General features: G+C 42.4%; 1 long non-coding RNA gene across 1 annotated transcript in view; it reads right to left on the bottom strand.

Moving 5' to 3' along the window:
- Positions 1-12,841, bottom strand: part of LOC149316059 (uncharacterized) — a 55,437-nt gene extending 42,596 nt beyond the window's left edge. Inside the window, exon 1 of the long non-coding RNA XR_016280437.1 lies at positions 12,768-12,841. This is a non-coding gene — a long non-coding RNA (uncharacterized LOC149316059). The remainder of the gene's footprint in view (positions 1-12,767) is intronic.
- Positions 12,842-13,671: the final 830 nt, after the last annotated feature.

Below are 13,671 nucleotides of genomic sequence, written 5' to 3'. Positions count from 1 at the left end.
AATGTCTCTAGACACTACAGTTCCCAGAATTCCATAGCACTCAGCCAGGACAGTTAAACTGGAGTTAAACTGGATTATCTCCCCAGTGTGGATGCAACCTAAGAGAAGGCAACTGAATGACAGGAGGATTGATGTAGATATATATAGATATAGATATAGCTCTTTAAGGGCTTTTGGACTTCAGCTCCCAGAATCCCAGGCTATTGGCCAACATGGCTGAGGCTTATGGGAGCTGAAGTCCAGGATCCTTTAAAGGGCACACTTTGGGGACCAATGGGATGGATGTCGATGTGGATGAATTGGATCGAGGCTCTGACACGGAGGATCCCTTTGAATTTGGCTGCCAGGGATGGGAAATTAGAAGGGAGGAAGAAAAAAGGGGCAGCTGTCATTCACATGAGGCTGGCATTCACATGAAAGTGGAGTCAGGCTCCCTTCTTAGCCCCAGAAGTGCAAAGGTTCAGGATGCCTTCAGGGCCCCACTGAGCATTTGCAAGGGTCCCAATTCGAATCGTTTAATCCCCCATGGTATGCACCGGTGTGGAAATACAATTTGCACTCACTCTGCTTTGCCTGAATCTGCATCACGTGACTTCCTTTGATTCGATTCCCCCTCAGTTCGGAAGGGCAACAGAACGGTGACCAGGTATGAAAATATATTCACATTATCATGTGAATGCGAATCGCCCGATCGCAGAAGCCCCGGATCTGAGCTGCAGAGACCCCATCTGATAAACGCCATTTGTTAGCTCTGCTTTTTATTGTAAAGTGTAGGGGGATTGGACAGGCAGAAATCTCATCATGCTTAAGGAGGGAGACCAATTGCTTATACACCTTTCTTCCTTCCCTCCCTGACTCACTACTACCACCTCCTCTTCCTTTCTTTACTAGCTTGTACACAACATTAAAGATAAAAGAGCCCTCCCCAGATTTCTCTCTGGTAACATTACATGCAGTGGCATCACTGAGGGAGTGCAGGGCAACCCCCCAGAGGGGGTTGTCACCCAGTGGAGTGGTACACCCAGGAAGGGTGCTGCCTTCTGAGTCCAGCGCGGCAGTTGCCACATGGCAGTAGCGGATGAGAGGCAGATGCCTTCTCAGTGTCGGGTTCAGAAGGCAGGGGAATGGCTGCAGTAGTATCTGGCCAGGCCAGGGGGGAGGGCAAGGCAGTTCATGCCCCCCCACTGGGTGACATCAAGCCTAGTGATGGGAAAACAAACTCAGTTTGAATCCAGAGAAAACAGAAGTGCTAGTGATAGGTTCTCCCAGTCCGGGGGGGGATATTTATCCACCTGTCCTGAACGGGGTCACACTCCCCCTGAAGGACTCAGTTCGCAGTCTGGGGGTGCTTTTGGACTCGTCGCTCCAGCTGACTTCTCAGGTGGATGCGATGGTCAGAAGCACCTGTTACCAGCTTCGGCTGATACGCCAGCTGCGACCCTACCTAGGTCGGGGGGACCTTGAAACAGTGGTACATGCCCTGGTAACCTCTCGGTTGGATTTCTGTAATGCGCTCTACATGGGGCAACCCTTGTACCAAACGCGGAAGCTTCAGTTAGTACAGAATATGGCAGCTAGGCTGGTCACTGGACACTCCAGGGCCGACCATATAACACCAATTTTGTATGATCTCCATTGGCTGCCTGTTTGCTTCCGGGCACAATACAAGGTGTTGGTTATAACCTATAAAGCCCTAAATGGTTTGGGCCCAGGGTACCTGGAGGACCGTCTCTCCCCATATAATCTGCCCTGCACACTCAGGTCATCTGGGAAGAGTTTATTGAGGATCCCTTCTACAAGATATAGGTCAACCTCTCAAAGGGCATTTTCCATCTTGGCCCCTGGGATCTGGAACACCCTCCCCGAGGTGCTCTGCACCGCCACCTCCCTGGATTTCTTTAAAAAGAGACTGAAGACCTTTTTGTTTCATCAAGCCTTCCCTGATGTTCCGTGATATGTGTGGCCCCCCCCTATATGATTAACATCTTCAAGTATATTGCTGGCTTGGTTTAATGTTGATTTTATGTATACTGTGTACTGTTTTGTAAGTTTTAATTATCTATTGCAATTTTTATCTTGTATTGTATCATTATTGCAATTGTTGTACACCGCTGTGGTCGAATGGAATAGCGGTATATAAATAAATGTTATTATTATTATTATTAGTGACACAACTGCTTGCATGGCAACTAAAGTGGAATCATTGTTCTAGAACTATATAATGTGAAAGGGACACAGGCTGTGACCTGCTGGCACACACTATAAAAGAACGTAAAGCTGCTTTCAGTTCTAATTTAAAACATTTCCTTCCCCAGGTGTGAAAGGAGCAGCAAGGTGAACCAATCAAAAGCTGTCTTTGGGGCACGCAGACAACCAAGTCCTAGAACTATTCTTATATTTGGGGAGATGCTTCACATTAAAACTGAATAAGGATCCTGGGTCAGGACCCTATCTAAGGTCCAGTGTGGGTGGTATCATTGCTCAGGCTGCAGTTGTTCATTAGCATTTTGAGAGGAAACAACTCCTACACATTCGCAGATGCAACCTGCTTCTTTAAGACATCTAAAAGATCACTTCAAGAAGGAATCTCAGAGCTGCTTCATAGCAAGAGGCACTCTCCTGTCATTGTTTAACTTCATTCTTCTTCCTCTGCCTTCTTCTCTTTCTTGTTTCTTGCCCATACTGAAGAGTGTCATTGTTCTCATCTGTTAAACACTGAAGGCAAACCTTTATCTCTGATCCAGCTGACACCATGCCTTGTATCACTCATCCATCTTTCCTACCACAGGTGGGCTTCTGCTATTGAGCTTTGTCACTATTCATCTGCCTCCCCTCTTTAAAGCCACATTTTCCCTTTCCCTAAAACTGATCAGTTGCAAGGACAAACTAGACCTGACTTTCATACCATAATTAGCAATAATCTCAGCCATTAAGAAAAATAAATCACACTAGGTTGGAGGGTATTTTTTTTTTATTCAGACTCCAGTATGAAGTGAGGGTGTGATTAAATCTTCTTTCCCTACACACTATGGTGCTAATGAAAATTGGGAATTATACACCAGGTATTTAATTTGATGATTTTTTTTTTTTAGAAACCCAGACATGGTTGTTAATCATGCTATTAAAAGTAAAATTAATTTGACCATTTCATTAATCCTCATCATTGACCAAAACAGTGGAGAAGTAAGGTCAGGCCTGTACCCATCTTGTCCAACTGCCTGTGAAATATTGTTTCAAAGTATCTTCAAACCTTAGTAATTTTCTTTTAAAAAAAAATAACAGTATGTGATTCTGGGCAGCTCATTTGGTGTAATAGTTTAAGTGTTGGAATAGGACTCTTTGAGACCAGTGTTTGAAGCCCCACTCAACTATGGAAACCCACTGAGTGACCTTGGAAGAGTCATTGGTTGACCAACCATGAAATAATGAGACCAGACACAAATAACTGGATTAAACAAGGGCTACTTTATTGACCTAGGACCTATTTCAATGTTTAAAAGCCTGGGGATAAGCAAACAAGGGGGAGATGTGGGTACAGCTGAAGGCCAGACATCAACTTATCACACCACCCCAGCCTTCCCTTGTGTGAAACCCCAAACCCCAAAGGCAATCCAGAGATTGGTTGCTATCTCAGATGGTTGTCTTTGGAAGTCCAAACCTGGAGAGCAGTGGCATCACTACCCAGGGTGTCATGCATTGGGGGGCAGGGCTTCTGTGGGTGAAACCAAAAGGGCATGCCCCCTCACTTTGCTGCTGCACACTGCTCTACATGTGAACAGTACATGGCAGGGAGGGGGAGTGCTCCATAGGATGTCACCCCTCCTCTGAGGTGTCACCTGGTGTGGTCTGAACCCCCACAGCTCTCTAGTGATGCCACTGATGGAGAGCTCTCTCCCAAATCCTGTGACTTTATAAGAGAGAGTGAACCCCCAGATCATCCCAAGTGAAGACTCCTTCACAAGCCCCCCCCCCCCCCCCGGTCCCTTGCCTCTTGGAAGCAGTTCTAGAGCCCAACCCTCCATCACAATGGGGTGTCAAGTTGTACATCAATCTCATGTTTTCTCTCCCCCCACTACCTACCAGTGGAAGCTTATTTACTGACAACACCTCATGCCAATTGTCAAAGTCCCAAAAGCTACAGAATGGGGTAAACAAAACAAAAAAACCCAGGAAAAGGTGTGTGTGGGGGGGTCCTCTCTGGCCCTAAAGAGGCCAGCGAGGCTGATAATGCGAAGCTGATACTGCACTGAGTGTGGGTGAGTGGGTTGATGCATACAGGAGAAAGAAGGGCAACTGGCCTTTAAATAGCCTCCTAACTTGCTCTTTGCGCATGATACCTCTTCCAGCCAAGTGCAAGGCATTCCGGTCTTCTCCATGGAGGACAACAAATAGACCCCTCAGCCACAGAGGTGATCGCCATGAGGCTTGAGGACTGAACTCTCTCAGGTCACAGTCATATTCCCTCAGCTTTAGAGAAAGGCAATGGCAAATGTCCTCTGGATTAATCTTGCCAAGAAATCCTTATGATAGTGCTGTCATAAGATGTAGTTAATGTGAAGGTGCACACAACAACAACAACAACAACAACAACAACATATATAGTAGATGCTGGCAAAACATCAGGAATAAACTCTTCTAGAACATGGCCACATAGCCCAGAAAAACCACAAAAAACTATAGTTCTAACTACTTCCCAAGGCACAGCTGAGCTACTCTGTTGAATAAAAAACAGCAGAGTCTTGTGGTACTTTATTTATTATTTATAAAAATATATTTTATTACTTAAAATAACACATAATTTCACATCCATTCCATACACTAGTCTGTCATACAATACATAACACCTACATACATAAACAAAAACTTCAAAAATAGCAAAATACAATAACCATGTAATACATAAAGATGCATTAATGACTTATCTTTGTACTTCTCATCTATCCTTGTTAAATTTATTCTTTTTTTTAGCTCCAAAAAATAAGTTGTAGTTTTTTATTGTTATTTTCTACTCTTTGTTTGTTGCTCTCTATTTCAATAATTTTCCCTGTTTCTCTCTCCTGGATAAATGAATTATTTTATATTACTCACTTGATTGAACATCCAGTCATACAAATTTCCAATATTTCCTTACTAAATCCCATTCTTCCTCAGCTTTTTTTACTGATTTATTTTTCAAGTAGTGGGTTATAATGTCCATTTGCATCATGTTTACGAATTGTAACAACCAATCTTCATGTTGGTATTTCTTCACTTTTCCATTTTCGAAGTCACCAAAAACTCCATTTTTCTTTTCAAATTCTTTTTCAAAACCTCATGTTATATTCAATAAGAATAATTCTAGCTTCACAAAGACTCAAAAACAGCAGGTTCTTGTGATACTTTAAAGGCAACTGCAATGAGCCAAAAAATGCAGGACTTCCTTGAGGAGGCAAGACTCAAATGCTATCCTACACACAATTACCTCCTTGACAAATTATCTTTTGGAGCACTAGTCCCAGAATCCACCAGACAACCTTGGCTTTAGCTTTACTGTCTTGGCTTTAGCTTTACTGACACGTAGTCTTCTCTTGCACTGGATTGAAACAAGACAGTAATATACACATAGGAGATTATCACACAGGGTAATGAGGGATTGCTCCCGTCCTTATCGCGTCCACGCTTATGCAATCCTTATCCCATCAGTGGCCCCATCATTGCATTAATGTAAGTTTCCATTAATACAAACCGATGGGGCCATGCCACTTCAGAAGTGGGATAAGGGGTGAGATGTCGTCTGAAAATCTTATCATGATCATGCAATAAGAATGTGTCATGAACACTATAACAATGACATCATGTGATAATCTTCGCACAATCACACTGGAAAGACAATACAAGGACATCCCGTTCCCCATGTCATAATCTCCCAAAAGACCTCTGGGCAGGTGTAGTGCCAGGAGTGGCAATCATGAATGACTTTGACCTCGGTGTATATTATAATGGATAGGAAGAACTAGGTTGGCACCAGCAGCTGACATTATAAATATCAGGAACCTGGGCATGGGTAGGAATCGTGCATACCATGAGCCATGCGCAATTTGAGGAGGAACAGACAGATCTCTTCCCCGTCAACATCACAGCAACATTTAAAATTTAGCCAAAAGTCACTTCTAAGGGCTATAATTTTGCATTTACCGTATTTTCTGGTGTATAAGACGACTAGGCGTATAAGACGACCCCCAACTTTTCCAGTTAAAATACAGAGTTTGGAATATACTCGCCGTATAAGACTACCCTTCTTCCAACACACACCATATAAAAAAATTAAAAACATCAGATTTGATTTCAATATAGTAATTTTAATTCAAATACTTATGACATGCAGATACTTAGCAGGAAAACTTGTTTTATACAAAGCCTGCTTGGATTGGTTAGCTCTCCCTGCCTGCCCAGCCCTCCCTGTCTCCAAGACTATCAGAGCAGTATTGAAAACACGGCTCTTTTTTCCATACCCTGGGCGTTCCGGATGCCTGCAGTTTGCTCTGCCCTTCAGTTACATATGCAGTGACTGCAGATTCTCCAGTCCAGCTCAGATGTTTCATCATCTGCCCTATAAGATGACACCCGGTGTATAAGACAACCCACAAGTTTTGAGAAGATTTTCCTGGGTTAAAAAGTAGTCTTATACGCCAGAAAATACAGTACTTTCTGTTTTTTTCCCATGAAGAAACACAGCCAAATGAGGAAAAGAACAGAAATGTCACTTCTGGTAGTGTTCTATCTGTGCATGTTCATGAAGAACTGGAAATTGCCTTTGAACATTATGTGCATGCTCATGCTCACCCTTGTGTTAAAGGGTCTCAAGGGCCCATCAAGATTTGCCAGTGAAAGGGCTTTAAGGTGGAACAGAAATCATATTTTGCTGGCAGAATTTGAGAGATATTTTCAACTGAACAGATATTGTTGTTATGTGCCTTTAAGTTGTTTCTGACATATGGTAACCCTAAGGCAGAGCTATCACGTGGTTTTCTTAGCAAGATTTGTTCAGAGGGAGTTTGCCTTTGCCTTCCTCTGCAGCTAAGAGAGTATGACTTGCCCAAAGTCACCCAGTGGATTTTCATGGCTTAGTGGGGATTTGAACCCTAGTGATAGGGTTCCAGAGTGATAGCCCAGTGCTCAAACCACTACACCACACTGGCTCTTTGGATACATACACCAGTGAAAAACCTGACAAAGATGGCAGTGAGGGAAAACAGAACTGAACCCTGAGTGGGCCTGTAGTGAAGCACATTTATGCAATATTGTATACTATACTTCTAGACTATACTATGCTGCTTCTGAGAGCAGGACATTGTGCCTGACTTAAATTGGGGGGGGGGGGGATTAAAAAGCTGCCACTCTCCCTGGCAGTGTCCCCATGCCTAAATTTAGAATCTGTTAAAATCCCACACCAGTGTAGAATATGGTTATAATCTACCACCAATATAGAAACCCCACATAAAAGGGAACCATAAGTAGAGAATTCTGCCTGTGGTATGAAGGGTTTTATCTCTCAGCATAATCTATGTTGTGCACACTTAAAGATTACAATCTATGTTGCAGACATGTACAGATCACTTATAGAACTCTTGTGAAAGAAACCATGGAGAATTTGGAGGAAGAAGTCAAAGCACCCTGTCTCTTGAACACTTACTCCAGAACACCAGGTACAAACACCCAACAACAACCCCACTCCTTATACAGGTAAGAAAGGGAAGGGGGAAAACCATGCTATAGTCATTAAGGCATGGGACAGACCACCTGAAAAGGGCAGCCTACCGGCGGCTGAATCCCCTTTGGAAGAAAGCCACAGCTGCCAAACCACGTGGCTTCCCTATGGAGGAAAATAAACCCGGAAAAAAATGGGTTCGTTTTGAGCCGCAGGGGCGGCATAAGAAGTGCTCCATTGGCTCACTCATTACGTAAGTGCCATGTGGAAACATGCAGATGCCGCACTGCACTTACATAACAATGACAGCACCCGTGTACACAGGGTGCCAGCATTGTTACGCTGCCCACACATATTAGGGTTAGGGACTGTGCAGTTGCCGCACAGTCCCTAACTAACCCTAGAATCAGCACACAAATGTAAAACTTGGGATAACATTCTCATACATCTTTATTTTAAAAAAATGTGATGCAAGAAAGTATTCAGTATCTCTTTACACAACATCCAAACACCATTCCCCAAGGCAGTTGTCAAGTTGCTCTGCCACAGCTGTTTAAAGGCTGAGGTGATAAGGCAGTCCTCACTCTGGAAGAGAAATGAGAACAATGGAAATCTGGTAGATTCAACATGTTTCTCTTGTCCTGGCTGCAGAAGTGTTGGTGCCACTGTTAGCTTGATTCGCATCTCCTTTAACCTTGGAATTTGACAAAGGCTTTTGATGGGAGTAGCATGGAACAGAACACATGGAGATTAAACGTTAACTATTTTTGCTGCAGGAATGTACCCTGTGTCTTGGCTAAATTCTATTGCTCCAATATTCTGGGCCCCTGTGGCATAATGGTATGGTTGTTGGACTATGACTGTGGAGACCAGGGTTCAAGTCCCAGTTCAGCCATGAAACCTACTGGGTGACTTTGAGCAAGTCACATGGTCTCAGCCTCAGGGAAAGACAATGGCAAACTTTCTCTGAACAAGAAAACCCCATGATAGGGGGTGGAATGGGGAAAGATATTCTCTTCTCTTTTGACTCAGGCACCAAAAACAGCCATTACAACTACAGTATTTCATTATTATACCCTATCAGTTTTCTGTCAAGTTTAGACTCTAAAAGCAGGCAATTTTTTTCCCTTGCTAGGAACGCTGACTCCTAGCAAGCAAAGCAGCACAATTCAAATGAAAGGGAGGCTACATGTAAGGAATACATCTATATGCAATATCATTCAAGATCAGAGCTTTCAATTTTTATTTCAGGGCTACAGTTCCCAAAATCCCAAACCAGAATCAACAGCTGGCTCAGGCTTCTAAGAGCTGTGGTTTGAAAAAAATCCAATCTTTGTCCAGCAAGGAATTTTAAAGCAACAATTGTATATTTGAATGGACACCCAGTCTTGGGATACATTGTGTGATAAGGAAAAGATCAAACATGGAACCAAGCCAGCGCAATTGTGCATGGAACCAAGCTAGCACAAAGCTTTCTGCAAATTATGAATACCAAGAATAAAATTAATTTCCAAATATGTATCTTTTGCAATCCCAGATCAGGTGGGATTTTAACCAATTTTTCTAGGTTTTAATAAGCATTTTAGGATTTTTTTTTCTTTTTAATTCAGGTATTTTCTGGTAGCGGTCAGAAGAATAAAAATTGCTAGGATGCTGGTGTGTGTGAATGTATTTGCAGAACTGTATTGACTGCCTCCTTTTTAAAAAAAATCACTTTAATACACTCTTGGATGACAGAATTGGGGGGCATACTTATCAAATTTGAAGGTGACACCAAATTAGGAGGAATATCTAATACCCCAGAGGACAGGATCATAATTCAAAATATCCTGAATAGACTAGAAAGCTGGGCCAAAGCTAACAAAGTGCAATTCAACACAGAGAAATGTAAGGTACTGCACTTAGGGCGGAAAAATGAAATGCACCAATATAGGATGGGGGACACTTGGCTGAAGGAGACAACGTGTGAAAGGGATCCGGTAGTCCGAGTAGACCACAAGTTGAACATGAGTCAACAGTGTGATGCGGCAGCTAACAAGGCCAATGCAATTTTAGGCTGCATAAATAAAAGTATAGTGTCTAGATCAAGGGAAGTAATAGTGCCACTCTATTCTGCTTTAGTCAGGCCTCACCTGGAATACTGTGTCCAGTTCTGGGCATCACAACTCAAAAAGGACATTGAGAAACTGGAGCATGTCCAAAGGAGGGTGACTAAAATGGTGAAGGGTCTGGAAATCATGTCCTCCATTTTTTTTATTATTATTCAACATAAAAATAGTTTACAAGTCTATATATATATTTACATCTTATTTGTTAAGCAGAATATAACTTTTATTACCTCTAAAACTTCGTTGATATGAATAGCATACTAAATTTCCTGTTTCCCATGTTGTATATGCTCTACTTCTGTATATTCAAATATTACTCCCTCAAAATAAATTACTCTATATTTTCTTATAAGAGGGTGTGTTTATCTTCCCACAATTTTGCAACCTTTTTCCATTTTTCATCATATTGTTGAAATGAATGATTATTTATATATGCTGATAGAGTATCTAATATAGCTGACTCATGTAACTTTGTTACCCATTCAACTATTGCTGGAACCAAATCAGATTTTCAGTATTTTGCATAGATTAGGCGGGCAGCAGTTATCATATACAACAGAACATTTAACTCATCTTGAATCAGATTATCTTCTATTATATCAGTTACATTTAGTAAGAAAAGTTCAGGACTTAGTGGGATATTTTTCCTTAAAATTTGTGTAATTATTTTATAAATCATTTTCCAGAATTTTTTTGCTTTGCTGCATTGCCACCACATGTCGTATAGAGTCTCTTCTTTCTCCCTACATTTCCAACATGGAAACCATGTCCAGGGACGTAGCCAGGATTTTGGGAAGGGGGGGGGTCAAGACTAAGTGCCACCATTTTGAGAGGCTAAGAGCCCCCCCCAGACACAAAAAGAGGGTCGAGCGTTTACCCTCGACACCTCGATGGCACCACTTTAACTTCTGTTATGGCTTCATGCTATGGAATCTTGGGATCTGTAGTTTTGAGGACCTGTTGAGTCATCTGTCAGGTGCCACAACAAACTACAAATCCCAGCATTTCACAACATGGAGCCAAGGGCAGTTAAAGTGGCATCAAACTGGATTATTTTTTCAGTGCAGATGAAAACTGAGTCCTTCCTCTGAAGGTGTTTACATCAGATAAATTCAGCTCGATAAAGCAAACTGCAGCTGCTCGAGCAATGAGCGGCAGCCACTCTGTTCATGCTCAGAGACACTCTGCTCATGCTTTGAGACACTGTATTCCAACTTCTGAGCTGAGCTAGGAACCCAGCCTGCATCCGCACAACATTTCATTCCCACTTCCAAGAGCGATTTTTAATTTTAAGACACACACACACACACACACACACACTTTTTAATTCCAAGACTTATCCATCCATCCATCCATCCATCCATCCATCCATCCATCTATCTATCTATCTATATCTATCTACCATAATTTTTAATTCCAAGCCATTATACGTTCCTTTCTTTTTATAATAAACAAACCCCTTTAAGAGAATCCTATTTTGGAAGAAAGGCAGGATATAAAATCAATCAATAAAAAATTATAGTGCAATAGTCCATCAGTGCATGGCTTGCATTATAAGACTTTATATCTTTATACATTTAAAAACAATTAAAATCACAGTAGGCTCAGAGTGCTACAGAATCATGGATTCATAGAGTTAGAAGAGACCCCTAGAAGGGCCATCCAGTCCAACCCCATTCTGCCATGCTGGAACTCTCCATCAAAGCATCCCCATTGACATGCTAAAAAGGGGCCAGCTAACTGTATTTTATTCTCTTTGTCTTTTAAAAAAGAGAAAAAACAAGGCTGGAAGAAGGAAGCCTCTTGCCTTTTTGCATCACAGACCCTCCTCTTTTTTGTTGTTGCAAAAATTCAGAAATGACTGTTTTTGAAAACATGAGTCCATTCTCAGGAGAAATGTCCAGAGTAGAGTCTTGAGTCTCCTTTCTCTGGACTTCTGAAACCTAAATTATTCCAAAACCCAAAACTGACCCTGAGAGCATCTGGTCTGACCCCAACTCAAGGACACCTGGGAATCCTGAAGGTTTAGATCAGGGGTAGGCAACCTTTTTGAGCAGGGGCCAGATTGCTGTCTCTCAGACAACTGGGGGGCCGAAGCGGGGGAGGAAGCTTCCACCCTCCGGGTGTGGAGCCTCATGCCGGGGGTGGAGCTTCCACCCTCCGGGGCAGAGCCACACGCCAGGGGCGGAGCTTCCGCCAAAGCCCCGGAGGAGGAGGGGTGTGCTGACTGATATCATCATCATCATCATCATCATCATCATCATCATCATCATCATCACTATCATTGTTACAGCAGACCTTTTAACATTAAAAGTACCGAAAATACACTTTGGAAAGTCACACTGTCTCACCTTCAGAAAGGGTGAGTGCCTGTCTCAGAAACTGACTGATATCATCACCATCATCATCGATCATCATCATCACCACTATCATTGTTAAAGCAGACCTTTCAGCAATAAATGCAACGAAAATACACAGAAATGCACTTTGGAAAGTCACACTGTCTCACCTTCAGAAATAATAAAAATACTGAAATAAAATAAAAAGCAATTAAAAAACTGAAATAAAATAAAAAAGCAATAATGAAAATACTGAAATAAAATAAAAAAGCAATAATGAAAATAATGAAATAAAATAAAAAGCAGTAATGAAAATACTGAAATAAAATAAAAAAGCAGTAATGAAAATACTGAAATAAAATAAAAATGCAGTAATGAAAATACTGAAATAAAATAAAAAAGCAGTAATGAAAATACTGAAATAAAATAAAAATGCAGTAATGAAAATAATGAAATAAAATATAAAAGCAGTAATGAAAATAATGAAATAAAATAAAAAAGCAGTAATGAAAATAATGAAATAAAATAAAAAAGCAGTAATGAAAATAATGAAATAAAAAAAACAAAAAAATAAGTATTGTATATTTTTAAAAATTAATTTAAAAAAACCAAGGCAGACCTGAAATGACTCACCTTTCCAATTCCTCCTCCTCCTCTTTCTCATCCTCCTCCTCCTCCTCTTCCTCGCACTCCTTCCCGGCCTGAGCGGAGCCCAAGGCCCCAGGCAGGCCGGGGAGGAAGCCACCGGCGCCGCTGGCTTCTCCCTCGGCCTGCAGGAGCCCAAGGCCCCAGGCATCCCGGGGGGGAAGCCACCGGCGCCGCTGGCTTCTCCCTCGGCCTGAAGGAGCCCAAGGCCCCAGGCAGGCCGGGGGGGAAGCCAGCAGCTGCAGGGAGGCGGGGAAGGTGGCGCGGCCGCGAGCAGGAGGCGCCGCCTCCACCTTTGCCTCCTCCGCCCCAGACCTCCTCTTCCTCCGCCTCCTCTTCCTCCACCTCCTCCGCACGGCCATGCACGGTGGAGGAGGAGGAGGATGGTATCGAGGCACCCGCGGGCGCCTGGAGCAGCGCCCAAGCTGCAGCGGGGCAGCAATTGGCAGCGACAATCGGCGGCAGGACTGGGCTGGGGCCAGTCCAGCTGCCTTGGCGGGCCGGATGTGGCCCGCGGGCCGTAGGTTGCTGACGCCTGGTGTAGATCAATTACTGAATTATTGAATTATACAAGGAATAGTGGTCTCAGGGTTTTGCTGAAGCTCAGTGTACAGAAGCACAACATTATTTTAAAAATATTGTGTATTAAATTACCTTCAGTCTATGTCTATGAGATGCATATGAAACATACATGGATCCCATCTCTCAGTATATCCCATTAGACATACTATATATAAATATACCAAACTCTGAAAAACTCCAAAATCCAAAATACATCTAGTCCTCAGCATTTTGGGTAAGGGATATTATTATTATTATTATTATTATTATTATTATTATTATTATTTTACTATATTGTATATGGATATAACTGCTGAAAGGAAAGTTAGAA

The sequence above is a fragment of the Sceloporus occidentalis genome, unplaced genomic scaffold (genome assembly GCF_023333645.1).
Source record: "Sceloporus occidentalis isolate IW3139 unplaced genomic scaffold, rSceOcc1.0.p SCAF_3, whole genome shotgun sequence".
Taxonomy (NCBI): domain Eukaryota; kingdom Metazoa; phylum Chordata; class Lepidosauria; order Squamata; family Phrynosomatidae; genus Sceloporus; species Sceloporus occidentalis.
Note: the sequence above shows the minus strand (reverse complement) of the source record. Positions and strands in the feature narration are given on the sequence as shown.